This window comes from Arvicola amphibius, chromosome 8, assembly GCF_903992535.2.
Source record: "Arvicola amphibius chromosome 8, mArvAmp1.2, whole genome shotgun sequence".
NCBI lineage: Eukaryota > Metazoa > Chordata > Mammalia > Rodentia > Cricetidae > Arvicola > Arvicola amphibius.
Window position 1 is genome coordinate 86,110,682 of NC_052054.1, and position 15,520 is coordinate 86,126,201.

At 41.8% G+C, this 15,520-nt stretch overlaps 1 pseudogene; it reads right to left on the bottom strand.

Moving 5' to 3' along the window:
• Window positions 1-5,758, bottom strand: part of LOC119821903 — a 28,417-nt pseudogene extending 22,659 nt beyond the window's left edge.
• Between the last annotated feature and the right edge of the window lie 9,762 nt (window positions 5,759-15,520).

A 15,520-nucleotide genomic window follows, 5' to 3' on the forward strand; every position in this document is an offset into this window, starting at 1 on the left:
GACCTACCTATAGTTTACAAATATTTGCTATTCTGTGGGCTGTTACTTTCCTCTGTTGCTCGTGTTCTTCTCCATGTGGAGGTTTTAAAGTCTTTTTGTCCATTTCTGGCTTTGCCCCTGCTTATAACCAATAAATCCCACACTATGCCTCTGCTCAGAACCGTTTCCGTTTCCTTCTGGCAGCTTCAGTTTCCGGTCTCACATGTGCATCTGTAATATATTTTGCATTGATTTTTGCAGCTGGTGAGAGACACCAGTCTAAATTCATCCTTCTGCCTGAAAGCAACCAGTTTTCCCAGCATCATTTATTTTTTTATTTTTTGTAATTGGACAAATTACCCAATCCCCTTTGTGTATTTTTGGCTCCTTTGTCAAAAATCTGCCATCTAAATGGAGTGAGTGTGGGAAGTAAGACAGTAACAAATCCAAACAACTGGCGAAAAATGCCATTCCGCAGAAAGGGATGACAGAGTAGAGAAAGGCGGCATGCAGGTTTGGTGAAAGATAGTTTTCAGCATCCCCACATCTTGAGAAATCCCTGTCCTTATCTCCACAGGCTGGGACTTGCCGCATTCCCAGTTACCTCGCCTCTTTGGTTTAGAAACCAACGCCTTATTTAATGAATAATTTGGACATGGGGCTGTCCTCTTTTCTGATAGTGGGCTCAGTCACATGGCGGATCACCTGTAGCTCTCCAGATCTCAGAGTTCTGACACAGCAGGTGCCTGCTGCCAGGTAGAGCAGCTGGGGCCCAGTACCTCCTTACCCGTAACTTTGATGACCTCTGAGTGTACCTCACACCAAAAATGGACCATAACCGTTTCTTTCTCCTCCTGTAAAGAATTATTGTTTTGTCATTCTTTGGAAAGACATATGAGAGGGGAAGATATTTCTTTTTAAGTGAGTTGTTCATGAATTAATGAAGGTGTATGGTGGAAATATTGTATTGGTGTCTGTATAGACGATGTTGGAACATGAAAGAGCTAATGGCCCTGCTCATATTACCTGTGTGCACATCATGATCTATTGAGAACCAAAAACTTATCACTGGAGAGAGATGCTGGCTTTGTGATCCTAGCCAAATCAGTAACTTCTTTAGAAGCCTTGCCCCTAAGCCACCTGTCTTCTAATCTCTGCAAAGATGTGGGGTGTGATTTCCAAAGCTTATATTGCATGCAGGAATAAAGTGGGTCTCAGGCTTAAACACATCATTGAAATAAAAGATAGAGTTATTATAATTTTCATTGAGTAGAAATTGGATCTTATTTTTTTTCACAATGACTTATGACTTTTGAAACTGTGTTGTTTGTTAGGTTTGGAAAAATAAACGAAATCTTTTAAATATGTTATTTCAAAAATGAATTCATTACTTATTTATGTGCAAAGATAAGATTGAAGGGCTTACTATAAAAGTTAATATTTGGAAGAATGGTATAGAAACAGTTCTTTAGAAATGTCTGCAGCTACTGATAATTTAAAAATTGACCATAATCTTCCCAAAGTTGTAATTGTGAGAGTTACAACTAACCATCAGAAATATCTGCAGTTTTAAAACCCCTTTCTTTCACATTGATTCTAAAAACAATGTTGAGTTTATAAACTACATTGAATTGAGAAAGAAAAAGTCAGTCTCCTAGATTAAATATTCAAGGAGAAGGGCTGAAGAGATGGCTCACTGGTATGGTTAAGAGCGCTTGCTGCTCTTGGAGAACACCTGAGATTGGTTCCCATCATCTTCTACTTCCAGGGGATTGGATGCCCACTTCTGACCTTTATGGGGTCATGCACACACATGGTACACATACAGCAATGCAGGCATACACACATAAAGCATAAATAAGAAAATGCTATTTAAGTTAAAGAAGACTGTTCCAACTTACCAAGTGTCATGGATTTAAAACTTCAGTTTCACTTAAAAAAATACTAAATGAATTTTGGTGTGGTACAAATCAGGACACAATTTTGAATTATTTCTGTTTTGCTTATTTGTTTTTTTTTTTGTTTTTTTGTTTTTTGTTTTTCGTTGTTCTTTGTTTTTTGAGACAGGGTTTCTCTTTGTAATAGCCCTAGCTGTCCTGGACCTAGCTTTGTAGACCAGACTGGCCTTGAACCCACAGAGATCCACCTCCTGAGTGCTGGGATGAAAAGTGTGTGCCACCATTGCCCAGTGCTCCAACTATTTCTGAAACAACTCCAAGCCTACCATTTCGTAGTGTGTACTTAGACTAAGCAGCAACCCCAGCGTTGACAGCTATAAAACCACAATATTGATCTCATTTGAAAAACATTGAAAATGCTCTGAAGTATTAAAATATTCAGCCCCGATATATTTTTGGTTAAAAATAAAAAGCACATCCTTCTCATTAGCATGCAAATTTGCTTTAATCTTTAATAAGTAGTAAACATGCATTCCAAAGGATTATTTTTAAATTGACTCCATTATTTATTATCAGCAAATGTTTGAAATATCTACCTATTTTTCATACTCATATGCCCAAAATGATGCACATATTTCTTGAGGGAAATGGTGCTGTTACTGGAGAGACTTGTCTCAGCCTGTACGATAGGGCAAAGAGTCAGGAGAGAACAGTGTGTGAGCTCCGATGGTGGGTAAGACGGGAGTGGATGGTCAGACACTGAGACTGGTGGTTACAGGCCAGAGAGCAGGGGCTGCATGCAGGGATACACAGAGCTATGCATTCAGTGTGTGTACATACTTATTGAAGCTGTGCCATCAAGTATGAATACTGGAGAATAAAATTAGAAAGCCAGACATCTGATTTTCCTCATGACACCTGTTCTGTCGACAGGAGGTTCCGGCTCTAAGAATTTAATTAAATTAATTAGCTGAATTTAATTAAATTCATAAATCTTGAGGATTAGTAACATTAAGGGAGAATGTTTGCCACAAGACTGGAGATTTGGGTTCTAAGTGGGAGTTCTACTTTTCCCTTCTTTTTCTATGAGTATGTATTCACTGTATAAAGTATCTGACTGCACTGTGACATTTTTGCACATGTATCACGACCACAGTCACCCCTACATTAACCTCTTCTGTCTCTCCCACCCTCCTAACAGCGTTCCCCTTCTTACCTTTAATGTCAGCCATCCCTTCCTAGTGTTCATGCTATATGATGCTAAGTCTCATCCTGTACCCATGCGTAAGAGCTGAGCTTCCAGCTTCTCCTGGGCCAAAGCAACGTCTGTGCTCCCTTGTTGTACCCCAAGCCACAGGTGGAGGCTTTTGCGTTTCCATTGACCTTATTGGCTAGTTACATCTTAGCATTCCTCTTGCTGTGTCTCACAGTTTCTGATTAGTGCTATTTCATTTTTTTTATTAGATTCTGATAAGTTTTAATCACCCAATTCTGAATTTCCTTCCTTTGTTCACAGAGAATTCAAATGTATTATCACCAAATCTCATTTGCTTGTGAATTTTTTAGTTTATTTTATCGTCAAGTTTTAGTGATCTGATAAAATTAGGTATTATTTAAGCTTTGTTTAACTTTTAAGACTTATTGTGTAGGTCCTCTTTCCCTCTGGGCTTGCTGGCCGCCAGGTAGAGACTAGAAAGAGGCAGAAGGAACCACAAATTAAACTTTGTATCTCACCCATGAGCTCAGAGACAGCCCTCCATGAGACAGATTTCAGTGAATCAGCTCAATTTTATTTCAGAGTATTAGGAAGATATAGGATTAGGGAGCCTGGAGACAAATTCTAATTTGCATTAAGTGTCCTGCTCCTATCACAAGCCTTGCTATGTGGCAGTAGGGTCCTATAGCAGAGCTCCCAGCACAAGTCTTCTTAGCAGGGATCTGCGCCAAGGGTCAAACTAAGAATGAATCAGGCATCTAGTTTAGAGACAGCTTTCATATAAAGTCAGTCCTCTAGGCCCAGGGACATTCTCTGAATACTGACAGACAGAAAGCAGTAAGCTTTACTGAAGGGAGGAAGCTCCATATTGCTGACCTTAGAGAAAAAGCTGCTGAATTTATGGCAGACTAGAACCTCTAACCAGCCAGCAATGTCTTCCAACAACTTATGGCTAAAATTTAATCTATTTTATATTCTATTGAATAGACTTCTAAAGAAAAATGGATTTTCAGCTGTTAGATGGAATATTCATTAAGATGTTGTCTATTTGATCTGTGGTACAGTTTAACTTTCTAATTTCTTTAGTGGTGTGTGTGTGTGTGTGTGTGTGTGTGTGTGTGCGCATGCACGTGCATGCATGTGTGTGTGTGTGTGTGCATGCACGTGCATGCATGTGTGTGTGTGTGTGTGTGTGTGTGTATGAGAGAGAGAGAGAGAGAGAGAGAGAGAGAGAGAGAGAGAGAGAGAGAGAGATCTGTTTGTCCATTAATTAGAGTGGTATATCAAAACCTACTTTTGGTATATCTGGGTCTATATCATCCTCTATTTCAAGTAGTATTTGTCTTATGAAATTTGGTGCATATATATTACATATTTGTTACACTTTGATGGACTAGTCCCCTTCTCACTGTGTAATGAGTCTCTATTTCTTCCTACTGAATTTTGTTGCAGTCTGCTTTGTTGGATACGAGAATGATACATAGTATCCATTCTTGTTTTCTTTCAGGTTCCACTCGTAGGACTTTCTGTCCTGCCCCTTTTAGTCAGTATATTTCTCCTTTAGTGAGGTGTGTTTCTTGCAGGCAGAAATTGTTGGGTCTTGGTTTTTAAATCCAGTTGTACCATTTGCATCTTTATTTAGGGAATCAAGATTATTTACAGTGAGAATTATCATTGATAAAGTTACATACTGACTCTTGTCACTTAGCTGTGTTCTTTTATTGTTCTGAGGAAGCTGTGTTTTTTTTTTTTTTCCACTCTACTCATCTGAGAAACTCAGTGTTTTACTAAATCACCACATGGATGTATTCTAGTCCTCGGCATGATCTGTCATTTCTTATGTTCCTCTGGTTTGTTTTACTTCCCCTTTTTATGTGGACACTCAATGCTTCTAATATTCTTCCTTCATTAGCACATTTGGCAGTTTAACTGTGCAATGATGCATAGAGGTCATTTTCTGATTGTTCTATTTGGTATTCTAGATACTTACTACACTTGGACTTCCAAGATTTGAGACAGTTTCTGGTAGTCTTTGCTGAACAATGTTCTATTCCTTTAGCCAGGACTTCGGGTCTTTCATGTGTTTCTGTTTTGCATAAATTTCGTATCTCATGCCCAATGGCTTTGCATTATTTTGTTAAAATTTGCTTTTATTATTATCAGGGGTGGTAAGTCATCAGCCTGTCTTGAAGGCGTGTGTTGCGCTGCTCTTTCTTCTGCTTAATGTGGTCTGTTGTCAAGTCATTCTATAAAGATTCTATTTGATCCACTGTGATTTCAATTTACATACTTCCCATTTGACTCTTCTCAGAACTTCTTTTAGCAAACCACTCTTTCAGATCCCACATTACTTTTCTTAGCTGATTCTGCTACTGCTTCATGGATTCACTGACCATTTTTAATTTTATTAGCCTGAACAACCACACAAGAGCCTTACCATCTCAAGGTTTTATAGTTGAAAGAAACTTTGGAATGACCTCAGGGAAACTTCCCTCTTTAAGTTGAGAAATGACTCCCCAAGAACCACATAACCTGTTAAAAACACTCACAACTTCTCTCCATAGCCAAGATTGTTGCCAAAACCAGCCTCCTTCCCTGAGAGACTTGGGGACAAGGAGAGATGCCCATCTCCAGAAACTTTTTGCCACTTGTTACACTCATTCATGCCTTCTCCAGAAAAATCAATGATGAAGGAACAGTACGAGCAAAGAAACATGGAGAACATGCCATCGGGAGGGAAAAACCTTGTTTTTCCACCAAACTTTTATATGTACAGAAAAAAACAGTTGGATTGGCATTGTTCAGAGAGAGAGAGAGAAAGAGAGAGAGAGAGAGAGAGAGAGAGTTAGAGAGAAACAGAGAAAGACAGAGAGAGAGACAGAGAGAGGCAGAGAGAGACAGAGAGAGACAGAGAGAGGCAGAGAGAGAGACAGAGAGAGGCAGAGAGAGACAGAGAGAGACAGAGAGAGGCAGAGAGAGACAGAGAGAGACAGAGAGAGAACGAGCCTACTGTACACCAGCCATGGTGTGTGATATAAACTCCTGAGTATGAAATAGAATCTAAGGAGAAGAATCTTAGAATCTAGTAGGGGAAGTAAAAACATCTTCAGGCATGAAGGCTAGGGCTAGTTTCTGTGTCACAAGTCTTCCTGAAGAGTGAGGCCTGAGACTGGAATGTGTTGATGTCGCCCAGTACTAGAGAGGCGATCATAAGCTAATTCTCTACTTTTTAAAGGAAAGTGTGGGAGGTTGCTTCCCTTGCTTAGGTGAAGAACGGGATAAAGAATGAATGGCTGCACAGTGACATGGGGAAGCCGGTGTGATGAAGATGACAATGAAGATGATCCCTACTGCCTTCTCACTGTGGCCACCAGGCTGCTTGCTTTTCAGACATTTCATCTGTATTCATGATGACTTTGTTAAGTGAACACAATCACCCATTGCCAGTTTTCTAAAGAAACAAGGCAATGGGAGGTTTATTAACCTTCTCAGAGCTGCCACATAGAACTAGAGCTGAACTGAGGTCTGATCCCAATATCCAGATTCCTGTTTCTCTCTTAATTGGAATGCATCAATTGTACTAAGTAAAGGGTTTTGCTCCTACATTTTTATGCACATAAACCACTGCAATCATTTTCTCTCTGTATTACCCTTCCCTAGTTCCCCTCCCGGCTTTCCCTTTTCACATCTTGAATAGTTTCTCTTCTACTTTTATGTCTACTCCTCCCACAGGTTCCACATGAGAGAAGAATATACAGTGCCTATTTTGTGTTATCAATTTTTTTAGCTTACTATGATAACCTTCAGTTCCCTCCATTTTCCTGCAATATCATTTTATGCTTCCTTTGGGATGAAAAAGAAAACTCTGTTAAGTATCCTTCATTAACTTTCTCCATTCACCCACTGATGGGCACCTGGGCAGATTCCATAACTTGGTTGTCATGAAAAGTGTCCCAGTGATCATGGTTGCGTAGGTGTCTATTGTTAGAGTGCGGCAATTTGGGGGGGGGGAATCCAAAGTCTTAGTCATAAACTACCCAGGTGTGCTTCTGTGTTCTCTAGAAAGTCCTGAATTGCTTTTTTTTTAATATATCCCCAATTAAATTTTCTGAATTAAAAAGCTACATCAGCACATTAGGCAAGTGTGTTGAAGTAGCTCATGAGGCTGAACAGAGAAAGCTGTAGAGTCCCTTGCAGGTGATATTCAGCTGCTATTACTAAATGTCATTTCAAAGTGAGGTCTTGTTTAAATGTATACAAGTCACCAGGGCAGGGCTCTCAAGCTGTTCCCCAGGGCTTAAGCCTTCATGTTTCCCAATGTGTGCTTCATCTGGGTTCTGGGAGCCCTACTCACTGGCATCCAATTTACAATCAAGCTTTAGAATCTTGGTAGCATTAAATGATTAATGCATCCATGATGGACATATAGAGAGCAACCCATTCATATATCATATTCTATATGTCTACTCACCATTATTGTTTCATCTCATCTTAAATATTAAACAGTTTTTTTCTTATTGTTTTATATTATGCCATTACGGTAGTTTTTAGGACAACATAATTTCCTCCAGTTTCAATAATAGACTACAGATTCCCATTAAACAAAAACTCACTATCCGCCACATTTTCTTTAGACTTTCATTAAGTGGAGATGCAGTCAATTATTTGGTATTTAAGAATCACCCCTCTCTGGTAAAACAAGGAGAAAGTTCTGAGACCTCTCTGCTGGTTTTGGCTGCACATCCATGTGACTGCTGTGTGGGTGGGAAGATTGCATCCCTGAGACTCTCCCAGAGATGTTTTCCTAGTCTGTGAACAGGTGGTACGGCGGCTCAAAAAGAGTAGCTGTTCCTACCTTGTCTGGAGCAAGCTCCATGTAAAGACGGCCACCTGGTCCCTCTGTTCTTTGTAGGGGTTTATTAATTAGAGTAGTTCAAAATGACTTCCCACCACAATACTCTGTACTGTAACTGTCTTCATGTCATCCCATACCTGAATGTTTCATTTACTTTGGATGCCAGGAGACAAAAACGGGACTGGAGCGCTGCCTAATTCTGTTGTCAGGATCATTGTATGGAAGAACAGTTGGGGGGGGGCATCTGTGCTGTCTTGAAGGGCAGAACATGGGAGCCTTAGACAGGCAGAACCAGCTCCTCACACAGAAGCTTCCCCAGGCCAAGAGAGGCCAGCTTGTCTGAAGTATACGATGTATAAAGTGTGATCATGGAATGTGATATCAGCATCAGTGGGGACATGATGCAGTCACAAGTCTTGATGTTCTTGTTTAATCAACATGCCTGTAACAGTCAGATTGCAAGAGGTATATTACAACGTTGCATGATCTAACATTATATAAGTTCTATAGATTGGATTATAAATGTATAAGAAACATTACATAGGAACTGGGAGATGGATCTGGTAAGAAACAAAACATAGACTTCCTTCTTCCTGTCTGTCCCCTGACCTCACAACATTAAGTTTTGGTTTTCCCTCTCCGAATGCACAGTTTCATTCTCTGATGCTTGGGTTTACTTTAAGTTGGATACCAGAGAGTGGAGATGGACCCTGAAGCCCTGTGGGAGTTCTGTGGTCTGGATCTAAGGGTTTCACAGAGGTTAGGGAACTGATTCTTCACACAGCAAATATGTTTTGCCCCTAATACAAAGAATTTAAGATGGAATGGGAGCAGAGGTCAGGATAGTGGGAGCGTGGGCATCACACAGTGAGCTGGTGCTGTACGTTGAGAAAATGGGATTGACTGTGGTGGATGAGCCTAGGGAGGAAAGTTGGCTCAGGGTTAACAGATTTTTCTTTGCATAAGAATTTTAACCTAAATTTTTAGATGTTACCAACGAATTAACACACACACACACATATGCACAACAACACACATGCGCAATGCAGAAGAACAAAAGCAAAATATATCCCTTTGCTAATTTTAAGCAGTGGGAAATTAGTTTGCAGTATATTATTCCATTTGGCACATGCTGAGTCTTTGAGATTCAAACAAAATGAGGACCGTGAAGGCCTTCTCATCCCCAAAAATTTCACGAATGAATATCAGCTGTTTGGCTCATTGGTTAAGATGGGGTGGCTTTTAGGCAACCAGATGTTTCCGTCTGCCCTCCTTTTTGAGACGCAGCCTGTATCAATAAATGGAAAGCAAGTCATTTGTAACCTCACTCTTGCTTTTTGGTGTGCTATATTTTACTTCTAAATGGCTGAATAAATTAACATGTAAGACCTTGATGAGTGTACCCATAATCCCCCAAGATGCACACACAGCACAAAAGAAGGAGGGGGGATGGTTAACTACCCACTCTTAAGCAAACATGTCTCAGATCTTGTTTGCAATGGTCCAGTTCATCAATTACTAATGAGGTACCGTAAGGACATTGCCAAAGTATCTGCTTTTAACCCCTGTGGGGAAAAATTGTCAAAGATGTGAGCTTGGGGGGGGGGGTTCTCATAGCGTTGAACTAACATTTGCTTGTTTGGGGAGAAAGAGGAGGATTCACTGAATCTGTCTAAACTCGAGTTTGTTACTCTGGGATACTGCAGGAATGTCCCAGAGATTTCCATCCCCACAAGGATCCAAAACACACAAGCATCTACATAGTCCTTGTTCACAATAAAGGGCTCCAAGTTGAGGAGGGTCTGAGAAACTTCCCTGTCACCTGTCACCCACATTATCATCCATTTCCAACCCTGTTGGCTTTGTTCGACTTTGGGTTTTGTTGATTTACAGGACACCACTATATACCTCTGGCTGGCCAGGAAGTCACTATACAAACCAGACCGGCCTCGAATTCAGCCTTTTTCTGCCTCTTGAATGCCAGGATTATTAAGGGTGTTCCATACCAGGCAGACACGGGGCTTTCTCTGTATAACGTGTGTCTAAGGAGCATCTGTGGTGGGAGGGAATCAATCACCCTCATTATTCAGCCACACCATGCAGAACAGTGCTAATGGATCACATGCTGCTATGTGGGCAGGTGCTAAAGCTCTAGCCATTGCTACGTTGGGAGAATTAGTGGGGCTAGCTCACCTTGCCTGGCTCCCAGCTGTGCCAGTAAAGAACATTTCTATGTCAGTTTACGAGAGTCTGCCTTGGTGGGGAAGCCAAGCCCTCATCCTCAGAGGTTTTTCTGGTCACTAGATGGATTCAGGACTATCTCAGGAGTGTCTGAGGACCACACTGGTTACATACTGGTCACATGATCTGAATAAGGCGGGGGATGCTTCACAGCTCTGATTTTTCTCTATATACTGGGGTTGATGTTCAAAACCAGCAAAAAAGTCAACAAACTAACAAACTACGCTAGCTGTCTCTTAAGTCTGTTGGAGACAGAATCAGGTGAAAATGAAGGAGATTGCCACATGCCTTCAGAGTACGTGATTGCCAGATGGCGCATTTGTTTCTTTTTATAGTTAGTGACCGCAAATGTAATAGTTGTAAAGCACACAGTCTGTGTTATCTCACAGTGCTGGAGATAAGAAGTCAAAAATGGGTCATCACCTTCCTGGACCTGGGGGGAGTTGGGAGGACCTTGGTCTTAGCATAGAGTGGGGAACCCTGATGGCTCCTTGGCCTTGAGAGGGAGGGAGGGGAGGTATGGGTGGAGGGGAGGAGAGGGAAGGGGGAGAAGGAGGGGAGAGAAAGGGGAGAAGGAGGGGAGGGAGGGGGGAGGAGGAGGGAAGGAGATGGAAATTTTTAAATAAAAAAAAAAAATAAACCATGAGGAAAAAAAAAAAAAAAAAAAAAAAAAAAAAAAAAGAAAAAAAAAAAAAATGGGTCATGCCAAATTACGCTTAAAGTGTCCGCAGAGTTGAGTTTTTTTCTGGAGTACCTGAAACTGGGGGATTCAGGCCCTTGCCATTTTCAGTTTCTAGAAGCATCCTTCATTCCTTGATTCATGGTTCCTTTTTCCATCTTCAAAACTAGCAAAAATAGTTCTAAAGACCCTGCACACTCCCTCACATTATACTGTGTAGGCGTCTGTTGATAGGTTTTCTTCTGAGACAAGCGTGCCCTGGGACCCTTTCATATCGCAGTGCCACCTCCCCACACCCCTGGACCCTGACCCACCTTGACATCAAAATTACATCTTGTTTCATTACCTTTCGTTGACGTGGTATCTAAGGTGACCCTTTCAAGGAAATATGGGTCGTTGGTGACTGGTAAGACAGGAAGTAATGCAGATGGAGTTGATAGATGAAAGCCTGTCCTGGGTTCACCAGTGTCTGCTCAAATCACAACAGTACCAGTAGAGAGAGAGTCTATCTTTCTCACTTCTCAGACTCTGCCTTTCGCCTCACTTGTTCTTCCCTCTGAGATCAGCCTGATTCATGATCCAGTTATTAAGTGCAGAACGCAGATCCAGGTGAGGTAGCCTAGGAGCGCTGCAGGATAGGACCGGGACATTTTGAGCAGGTTGGTGCCAAGGAACTCCTCCTGTAGGGTGTAGTGGCTTCTGCTAAGTAGGGAACTTCTGCCTGGTCACTCAGCTTTAAATGTTCTGATTCTTCTCATCTCCTTCGTCTCACCTGCCCCTCAAATTTCCTCTCTGTCACCATCCATGGCCATAGATGTATCAGGGACATGATTACTTGTTGATATGACATTGCAACCAGGTGGTCAGGATCTAGGATTACTTCCTCACCTACAGAATGTAAAAGCACCCCCTCTCTCTATATATGCAAGTTTTGGCTTTCTTACTTAAAAGAAAGTCTAATCTCCAGATTCTGCCTTTCTTCTATTCTTATTGACTGCGTTAGGAATATTTTCCCAAAGATTTGAGTCGATGCCCCTTTTTCCAAACAAAGCCTAAAATATTGGCCATAAATATCACTTCAGCTTCCTGTCACCCCTTATACATACAGTCTGGAATGTAATCCCAGCCTCAGACCTCCATCTTTGGAGGCCTCCTCCCTGTGCCCACCAAACCTTGACCCCTATCCAGGTAAGGGTCAAGACCACTCCCACAGGCTATTTAAACTGCCCCCCACCCTCCAAAATAAACACCTGGCTTTCCCTTTTCCTCTCAGGTGGTTGTGTTGGCAGCTTCCCATTCCCGTCAAAGCTACTTGGGAGTGCAGGAGTCCAATTAAACCTGGATATCTTTTAATTTGGTCTGATTTGGTCTGGTTGGGATTAATTGTGTCGGCAGAGAGCTTGATTTAGGAAAATATTCCTAACAGACTGGAAGAGTGTTGAAGTCATATGTTTGAGGGATGAAGAAATTCTGCCAGCCTGAAGAGGCAATGAATATCTGATAGGATGTTGGCTGACATGATGCATCTTCCTGTCACCATCTTCTCCACGTCCTGGAAGTTTATTCAGTCATAATCGCCTCCCTGACTGCAACCAGACTTGAGATCAATATTGAAAAGGACTCTAGCACTCCCATCTCTTTGGTGGCTGTTGGAAATTCCCTTTAAAGGGTCAACATTTAACATAAACCTCTCTGCAGTAAGTGCTTGATAACTGGGAAGGTGGGGCATGCTGTGACTACTGCCATCTCCACCGTCAGTGTCTCCCTTCTTGTGCTGTGACGGGCAGAGGGCACTACTTTGTTTTCCAGGTCCTCAGTATGGACATGAACATTCAGTTAGGTAATGAGAAAGGAAGGCATACTGTCTTGTAAGTAGAGATGGATATTACTGACCGTGGGGAGGAGAGACCCTCAACTTTTACTACCTTGCCATTTCTGGTGTTCCTAGGCTCAGCCTAAGCTTCACAGGGGTCAGGGATACACATAGTTTGATATTAAGAACTACCTTAGAGCATAGGGAGCAGGGGATCTGTAACTTCACGTGAAGCTGGAGTCCGAGATTGAAAAGCCAATTTTCTAATCTCCTTCGTAGGATTGTCTTTGTTGGGTTTCTGCTGCTGTTAGGATCTTGATGGCCAAAAGAAACTTCGGCAGTAAAGGGTTTGCTTCATCTTATAGCATACATCCACCATAAAGGGAAGGCAGGACAGAGACTCAAGGCAGGAACCCGAGGGCGGAAATTATAACAGAAGCCATTTACTGGATTGCTCTCCTTCCCTCCCCCAGGATAACCTGTTGAGAGTTGAGATTGCTCACAGTGGGCTGCACCCTTGCACATTAATCATCAATCAAGAAAATGTTCCACAGATATGCCTACAGGCCAATATGATAGAGGCATCTTTCAACTGAGGCTCTCTCTTCACAGATGAGACTGGCTTTTGGGAAGTTGGCAGAATCTAATCAGCACAGGGACCAAGCAATCAACCACAGCAGTCAAAATGCAGCTCTTTCTTCCTACTTAGTGTGAGGACACAAGTCATCCCAGGAAGCCTCTGGACTTCCTCTGCCTTCTTTGGGTTTGTGGTGCTTTGTGACACCATTCTCTCTGTCTTAATTCACTGTCAAACCAGAGATCAGTCAGATAAAAAGACGAACTTCTATCTCTCTGTATCAAGTGCATTCCAAAGTTTCCAGTCTGAATACCTTTAGTATTTAAAACCAATTTATTCTTTAGAAGCAGTGCAGGATATTACTAAAATGGATTATAGAGGATCATAAATACAACCCATGATCTTATCACCACATATTGAATATATCAATTCACATGGAATTGAATAATAGGCTTATGGAAGGAGAAAATGAAAATGGGCTTAGACTAGAGGTCAGCGGTTTCCTGCTGTGAGTGGTCCACTGATTCCACAGTCTCCCAGCCCAAAAGCATTGGCCTCTTGTTGACGGCCTCAGCATACACCGACCATCACTATATGATGGCTTAGCCTTAACTAGCGGCCTAAATCATCCAAATGTGTTCTCTGATCCATCACACCTCCTGCTTGCCATGGTCTGTGGTCAAAGCTGTTTCTTCATTAAAAACCAAACAAAACAAAAGATTTCTTGAAATTGTCAGCTTTCGGGTTTATCTCCAAGCCCACATATCTCCCATGTCTCACTGCACAGTCTGAGCTTTTGAGACATATGTTTCCCAAGAGCATCTGGGCTGTGTCTACTTTTGTTTGAATGCTGTGTTTTTTCATAAGCGGGGGAGGGATTTTGATATCACACATAAAGTGACGGGTGAACTCAATACGTCAGAAGACCTTCAAGCTATTCCCAGAAAAAAATCACACGACCTTGCCAATGGGCAAAGTCATATGCTGAAATAGAACCCCCAAATCTTCCTGTCTGCTAGATTAAAATGAACAGTTGCTTCGCATTATCTTTTCTAGCCTGACATTGCTCTGGTTGGACTGCTTCAGGGCTCTACCACACAAAGCAAGATGTCCCTTTCTATGGGAACCCTTCTTCACAGTCCTTTTATTTTACAAAGGGAGAAACTGAGGTCAGAGTAAGAAGGATATTTTGCTTAATGTTAGATTATGATGTAGTTGTGAAAACCAAGGCTTAGACCTATGTCTGAGCTCAGTCATTTTTCAACTGTGACACTTGTGTCCCTCCATTGACCACCTTGGGCAAGTCTCCTGTCTTTCTGAGTCCTGTCTTCCTTGCTTATCCATAAGATGGTATATTCTTTTCTGTGTTGATCTCACAGGAATGTTGGGAGGGCCCATGTAGATAAGAAACTGAATAGAGGTTTTGCAAAACACTAGTGCCATGTTAAAATAAGACATTTATATTAAATTGTGTCATTTATTTAGCAAATGGGAAGATCTTACTGGAGAAGTCACATTTTACCATTCTGGATAGAGGGGCCAAAGATGGGAATGGCCAGATAGATACATTTAATCCCGTAGACCCCTTAGGATCAGCTCAAGAGTGCTACGTCCAGAGAGTTCTTTGGCACAACATTCAGAAGCAACGCTTGGGAGCAAGGTGGTTTCCATGGAAACCTTCACCCTTCATTCTTCTCACCAAGAAGCTACTAGCAAGTATTAGAGACAGGTTTACAGTTTACTGAAGATACTCCCCAACCAGCTCCAGTCCGTGTCCACTCATGCTGAAACCTACAAATCTCTCATTGCAGCTGTCATTAGCTATTATAGGAAATACCTGGCACGGGCTAATTTTATAAACGAAAGAGGTTCACGCATCTCAGTTGTGAGTCTCAAAATACAAACACATGCTGTGGGTCCTGGTGATGCCTTAGTTGAGTTGCTTCATGGGGAGGTGCATCTGAGGGGACATGTGGATCAAGGATCACATCTCAAGGCAGAAAGCATAGTGCTGAGTGGGTTTTCCCAGCAAGGCTATGATAAGTAGATCAAGAGAGGCAGTATAAAGAACACTTCAATCCTGAACCAGTTTTGAGGGCACTCCCTCCTGTCCCAAAGGCCCACCTGTTATTAGAGCTTCCAGCCATTCCCTAATCCTTCTACCTCTAGTACCACGCCTCCAAATCTTGGGCCTTCAGGAACACTCGAGGATGCTGCTAATGTATCCAAATTACTTTATTTTTGTGGAAGCTTTCTGAGCTC